The sequence below is a fragment of the Lytechinus pictus genome, chromosome 18, assembly GCF_037042905.1.
Source record: "Lytechinus pictus isolate F3 Inbred chromosome 18, Lp3.0, whole genome shotgun sequence".
NCBI classification, from domain to species: domain Eukaryota; kingdom Metazoa; phylum Echinodermata; class Echinoidea; order Temnopleuroida; family Toxopneustidae; genus Lytechinus; species Lytechinus pictus.
In genome coordinates this window covers 3,646,422-3,654,511 of record NC_087262.1, presented here as the reverse complement: position 1 = coordinate 3,654,511, position 8,090 = coordinate 3,646,422, and positions in this window count along the sequence as shown.

Genomic DNA, 8,090 nt, shown 5'->3' with positions numbered 1-8,090 from the left:
AAAGAAAATTATAATTTGAAATAAAACCTTTGGGAAAAATGACATTTGAGCCATGATATGTATTGGAGTACATGGAAGAGTAGTCCTTGCCTTACATCACTATGACATCCCATATGCGGCCAATTTGAAGTGTCCATGGGTATAGTGATTACGAATATTTACAACTTTTTAAAATTCATAACTTTCTTGTTGTTTGTCCAATATTGTTCAAACTTTCACCTATCAACTTGTCTGGTTTTTCTTTTCCTTATAAAAACACGTTTTCATTTGGGTTGGATTCCCCTTTAAGAGGTCATCTTAGGGTACCTTAACACGAATATGTCAAGGTGAAGGTCATAATAGAGTTCCCAAACACCAAAAGGTCCGTGTTAAGGTCATCTTAGGGTATCCAAACACAAATAGATCAAGGCTTAGGTCATCTTAGAGTTCCCAAACACAAATGGATCAAGGTTAAGGTCATCTTAGGGCACCTAAACACAAATAGGTCAAGGTTAAGGTCATCTTAGGGTATCCAAACACAAATAGATCAAGGCTTAGGTCATCTTAGAGTTCTCAAACACAAATAGATCAAGGTTAAGGTCATCTTAGGGCACCTAAACACAAATAGGTCAAGCTTAAGAGGTCGTCTTAGGGCACCTAAACATAAATAGGTCAAGCTTAAGAGGTCGTCTTAGGGTACCTAAACACAAATAGGTCAAGGTTAAGAGGTCATCTTAGGGTACCCAAACACAATAGGTCAAGGTTAAGGTCATCTTAGAGTTCCCAAATACAAATAGGTCAAGGTTTAGTTCATCTTTGGGTACCTAAACACAAATAGATTAATGTTCAGAGGTCATCTTAGAGTTCCCAAACACAAATAGGTCAGGGTTAAGGTCATCTTAGGGTACCCATATTCAAATAGATCAAGGTTAAGGTCATCTTAGGGTACCCAAACACAAATAGATCAAGGTTAAGGTCATCTTAGAGTTCCCAAACACAAATAGATCAAGGTTAAGGTCATCTTAGAGTTCCCAAACACAAATAGATCGAGGTTTAGGTCATCTTAGAGTTCCCAAACACAAATAGATCAAGGTTAAGGTCATCTTAGAGTTCCCAAACACAAATAGATCAAGGTTAAGGTCATCTTAGGGCACCTAAACATAAATAGGTCAAGCTTAAGAGGTCGTCTTAGGGTACCTAAACACAAATAGGTCAAGGTTAAGAGGTCATCTTAGGGTACCCAAACACAATAGGTCAAGGTTAAGGTCATCTTAGAGTTCCCAAATACAAATAGGTCAAGGTTTAGTTCATCTTTGGGTATCTAAACACAAATAGATTAATGTTCAGAGGTCATCTTAGAGTTCCCAAACACAAATAGGTCAGGGTTAAGGTCATCTTAGGGTACCCATATTCAAATAGATCAAGGTTAAGGTCATCTTAGGGTACCCAAACACAAATAGATCAAGGTTAAGGTCATCTTAGGGTACCCAAACACAAATAGATCAAGGCTTGGGTCATCTTAGAGTTCCCAAACACAAATAGATCAAGGTTAAGGTCATCTTAGAGTTCCCAAACACAAATAGATCGAGGTTTAGGTCATCTTAGAGTTCCCAAACACAAATAGATCAAGGTTAAGGTCATCTTAGAGTTCCCAAACACAAATAGATCAAGGTTAAGGTCATCTTAGGGCACCTAAACATAAATAGGTCAAGCTTAAGAGGTCGTCTTAGGGTACCTAAACACAAATAGGTCAAGGTTAAGAGGTCATCTTAGGGTACCCAAACACAATAGGTCAAGGTTAAGGTCATCTTAGAGTTCCCAAATACAAATAGGTCAAGGTTTAGTTCATCTTTGGGTACCTAAACACAAATAGATTAATGTTCAGAGGTCATCTTAGAGTTCCCAAACACAAATAGGTCAGGGTTAAGGTCATCTTAGGGTACCCATATTCAAATAGATCAAGGTTAAGGTCATCTTAGGGTACCCAAACACAAATAGATCAAGGTTAAGGTCATCTTAGGGTACCCAAACACAAATAGATCAAGGCTTGGGTCATCTTAGAGTTCCCAAACACAAATAGATCAAGGTTAAGGTCATCTTAGAGTTCCCAAACACAAATAGATCGAGGTTTAGGTCATCTTAGAGTTCCCAAACACAAATAGATCAAGGCTTAGGTCATCTTAGAGTTCCCAAACACAAATTGGTCAGGGTCACAGTCTACTCAGTATACCACAGCACAGATACATATAGGTGAAGGTTGAGAGGTCATCTTAGGGTACTGTAGCACAAGATAAGAACTGTTTTGAGGACCAAAATCAGATCTCGGGCTAAGCTCATTATTTGGCACCAAAGCGCAAGTAGGTCAGGGGTCAAATAATCAGACGTTAACAAAATTTAGGTCTGGGATCGAGTCATTGAGTACTTAAAGACAATTTTTTTAAAGTAGTTTTTTGCACCACACCAAAGTATACTTGGTCACGTGTGATGGGACCTTCTTGACAATTACCATGCAATTATTATGGTACCAAATTGAACGGTAAATTTATGTATCATAGTAAGATTTGCATAACTGAACAGGGTGAACTTATGTATCATTGTAAGATTTGCATAACTGAACAGGGTGAACTTATGTATCATTAATAGATTTTCATAACTGAAAATACAAAGGCACATAAGGCGGAATACATATGAGATATCACTTGCTTTCATTAGTAGTGTGCTAGCCTTTTGGAAGTCATTTACCTGGAATCAATGTCCATGATGAAATAGCAATCACTTATCAAAATTGTTTTGACTGATCAAGGTAAGAGAGCACACGTTCGTCTGATTTTGTTTCCACTGCTGTAACTGATGTTTATGAAGGATGGCAGTTACAGTGACTTCTCATACTCACAGTTTGCTGTGAGAATATTATGGCATAAAAGCCTAATGAGAAACGGAATTAGATAATACTTTGTGATACAAGCTGGGAAATCTAGCTAGCTGGCAGTAAAGCAGGTTGCCGGGATAATTTGAATTCAGTTTCATGTAATTGCACCTCAGAAAGCTTGTGCTATAGCTTGAACCAACATCTTGAAAGCTGTATACTGCCGATTAAGCAGTAGTCTTATTGATCTGTTGTATCACTTTCATATTGTGTACTTTTATATGTATCCAAAGATATTGGGCAACCTTCTTTATCATTGTTAATACACATTCCTGTATATACCAAAGTGAAATAGGTCTTTGTTTTTATGTTTAAAAAAACTCTGCATCGTTGTCAATATGCGCCGCTGAATGTCCTTATGCAAAATGAGTTGTAAGCAATGGTTTTAGTGATATGTTTTGCCATTTTCATGTATGCATTACTGTTTGTACAGAAGAGTTGCTGAAGTCTTATGTGTCATTGTCATATGTACCACTGAATGCAACGAGGCTGAATGGGTTGTAGGTAATAGTTATGGTGAAGTACTACTAAATAAACCACATTGCAATGGGTTGTAGGTAATAGTTGTAGCAATGTTTTCATCATCATCATCATATGCACTGCCAAGATAACTGAGAGGCTGTTCTCACTACGTTCCTAAAACTAGTTTACTGGGAACCGGTTCAGAAAGCCAGTTTGGAAGATCGCTTTGCTAGCGTTCTCACTTGATCACACGAAAGTGGTTTTCAAAATCACTTCACGTATAGCGCTCTTGTTGCTATGGAAACGCTCTCAGTGGGGAGACACGTTTCGCGCGAAATTCGAAACCGCAGCATAGGCATTCTACACCTGTCGTGTGGAGTAGCGCGCTCAAAATGTGCGAAGATCGCTTCCCGAAGAACGGTTGTGTCCTCACTTACGCTAAAACCACTTTTCCGATGCGAAGCGATCTTGAAAACTACATCGCGAGGTGGTCTTCCAAACTGGTTTGGAAGAGCGCTTCCAAGAGCGCTTCGACCGTTCTCACTTAGCGTTAAACTAGTTTCCACTAAACTAGTTTCCACTAAACTAGTTTAAGGAACTGAGTGAGAACAGCCTCTGAGGCTTGTTTAATATTGTATGTAACTGTTATAGCTTTATTATGTAACATTTTCATACCATTTTAACTACTGTATATACTAAAGTTAAATTGTTTCCAAAGACTCGATTCCTTTTTTTTGTTGTATTTTTGCCTGAAGAAGTAAAATGTTGAAATATTCATTCTAAAAAGTTAGGTAAATCGATCAATAATTTCTTTTTATCTGATCTATGCCATTGACACTAGTATTTTAGTAATTTCTGTTTCCAAGGCTAATTGGAAATAATCATTAATTGTGTATCATTTTTATTTAATTTTGTATTTATTTTTAATTGTTAATTATACATGTAGATATGTAAATTGATGCTGAAGTTTCAGATTTTTATTGGCTGAAGCTTATTTAGAATGAAATACATATATGCATACATCTACGGTTGGTACATCTAATGACATATATTGTTGCTGCATTGATCAATATGATGCGTATCTCTTTCTATGCATCCTCAGCTGTCCGGAGGCGAGACCATGGAAAATACAAAGGTATAATTTAGAATTGTCTCTGCACACAGAGACACAGCAAAATTCAATATGATTTGGGTCAACACTTGGCGAGTCTGTGCTGCATCGGGACATACTCATAGCAGAGTGAGACTATAGGCGCCGCTTTTACGATGGCGACGGTGGCGGCGGCGTCAACATCAAATCTTAACCGAAGGTTAAGTTTTTGAAATGACATCATAACTTAGAAAGTGTGTGGACCTAGTTCATGAAACCTGGACATAAGGGTAATCAAGTATTACTGAACCTTGGTTTTCAGTCACATGACAAGATCAAAGGTCATTTAGGGTCAATGAACTTAGACCATGTTGGGGGAATCAATATCGAAATCTTAACCTAACTTTAATTTTTTTGAAATGTCATCATAACATAGAAATTAATGGACCTAGTTCATGAAACTTACGTGTAAGGGTAAAGAAGTATTACTGAACATCTTGCCTGAGTTTCAGATCACATGAACAAGGTCAAAGATCAGGGTCAATGAACTTTTGGCATGTTGGGAGTATTTGTTGAATTTCCATCATAACTTTTAATGTGAGTAAGAGTAATCAAGTATCACTGAACATCCTGTGCAAGTTTCGGGTCACATGACCAAGGTCGAAGGTCATTCAAGGTCTTTGGCCATGTTGTAGGTAATTGTTGAATTGCCATCATAACTTTCAAAGTTCATGGATATAGTTAATGAAATTAGGACAAAGGGGTAATCCTGTATCATTGCTCATCTTGCACAAGTCGTAGGTCACTTGATCAAGGTCAAATGTCATTTAGGGTCAATGAACGTAGTAGCATATTATATGAATGGTGTTTTTTGTGATTATTTCATAGTCATTTTCAAAGTCATCACTGCTGCTATATTGAATTGCGTAATGCAGGCGAGACTGCCAGAGGCACTCCACTTTTTTTTTCTTTTGAATTATGATCATTAGGATAAGGGTTAAGCTTGGGTTCAAGTACAGTTTCGCTTATGGCACAAATTCTGCCTTACAGCAATGGAATAGCAATATATATTTATATATTTTTTTATTTTGTGGTACATGTATTTCAGTTTCCAATCCACATACAAAGCCTACCTCACTTTTTTTATTGTTGCGTTGAGGTGTATAGACCAAAAACCATTTGAAAATTACAGAAGAAGAGTATAGATTTTTTTTTTTATATTCTATTTTTCATTTTTGTTTTTAAGGATTTTTTTTTGTCTCTTGGTCTCCTAGCAGCAGGTGTAATCTTATCTCAATTGTATATTTTGATATTTATATGACAGGTAGCAAAGTAAATTGAACTTTTATTGGATATTCTATTCATTTACAGGGTGTATTTACAAGTAAATTTGTATTCCTCTCATTTAGAGGGAGTATACAGGTGGGTGGAAATATACTTGAGTTAACAATTCTTTCTTGGTGCATTATTTTGTAGAATCGTATTATTATCTTACTATTGTCTGGTTTGTTTTCCTCCTAATTGCTGCACAATGAAGTGATGGTATTATTCTTTAGTAAAGTTATTGTTGTGCAATATGTTAATCTCTTTATTTTTCAGCTTATTAAATTTGTTTCATTAGATTGCTGGTATATTAAATTATTTATATCTATGTTATTAGATTGCTGGTGTTTTGAGAAAAGAATATGTTTTTACATTCTGGTGTTCTGAAAAAGACTATATTATGTCATATTACATGCTGTTGTTTTTAAATAGACTATATTATGTCATATTATATTCTGGTGTTCTAAAATAGACTATATTATGTTATATTACATTCTGGTGTTTTTTAATAGACTATATTATGTCATATTGCATTCTGGTGTTCTGAAATACACTACATTATGTCATATTACATTCTGGTGTTTTATTATGTCATATTACATGCTGGTGTTTTTTGATAGACTGTATTATGTCATATTACGTTCTGGTGTTCTAAAATAGATTATATAATGTCATATTACAATCTGGTGTTTTTGAATAGACATATGTTAAGTCATATTACATTCTGGTGTTTTTATATAGACTAATATGCCGGTGTTTTATAATACAGTATTCATATGCTTTACATGCTGGTGTCTTGAAATAAAGTATCTTTGGTGAAAGTGTATCTTTCAGTACCGCTCTATTGTTTTTATGTTGACGATTTCATCATTGTTCTGAGACAAAGTTGGTCCCAATAATGAGGTGTTTTTTATCAATGTTCCATATCATTGAAGTTTTTGTCATATTTCATATCACATTTTCAATTAGTTTACTAAAGTCATGAACTCAATAAACTTTCTTGTCAATGTTATCACCATCATTTGTCATAGCCAACATCGTTGACGTGATTTCAATCATCATCACTATCCTATTACTGCTATCACTCTCATTAAAGTTATAACCAGTCTCCCTCATCATCACCATCATCATCATGCATCGTCATCATTATCACCAGTCACCCTCATCATCACAATCATCATCGTGCATCGTCATCATTATCACCAGTCATCCTCATCATCACAATCATCATCATCATGCATCGTCATCATTATCACTAGTCACCCTCCTCATCACAATCATCATCATCATCATGCATCGTCATCATTATCACCAGTCACCCTCATCATCACAATCATCTTGCATCGTCATCATTATCACCAGTCATCCTGATCACCACAATCATCATCATGCATCGTCATCATTATCACTAGTCACCCTCCTCATCACAATCATCATCATCATCATGCATCGTCATCATTATCACCAGTCACCCTCATCATCACAATCATCTTGCATCGTCATCATTACCACCAGTCATCCTCATCATCACAATCATCATCAAGCATCGTCATCATTATCACCAGTCACCCTCATCGTCACAATCATCATCATGCATCGTCATCATTATCACCTGTCATCCTCATCATCACAATCATCATCATGCATCGTCATCATTATCACCAGTCACCCTCATCATCACAATCATCATCAGCATGCATCGTCATCATTATCACCTGTCACCCTCATCATCATGCATCGTCATCATTATCACCAGTCACCCTCATCATCACAATCATCAGCATGCATCGTCATCATTATCACCAGTCACCCTCATCATCACCATCATCATCATGCATCGTCATCATTATCACCAGTTACCCTCATCATAACAATCATCATCATGCATCGTCATCATTATCACCAGTCACCCTCATCATCACCATCATCATCATGCATCGTCATCATTATCACCAGTCACCCTCATCATCACCATCATCATCATGCATCGTCATCATTATCACCAGTCACCCTCATCATCACAATCATCATCAGCATGCATCGTCATCATTATCACCAGTCATCCTCATCATCACCATCATCATCATGCATCCTCATCATTATCACCAGTCATCCTCATCATCACCATCATCATCATCATGCATCGTCATCATTATCACCAGTCATCCTCATCATCACCATCATCATCATGCATCGTCATCATTATCACCAGTCATCCTCATCATCACCATCACCATCATGCATCGTCATCATTATCACCAGTCATCCTCATCATCACCATCATCACCATCATGCATCGTCATCATTATC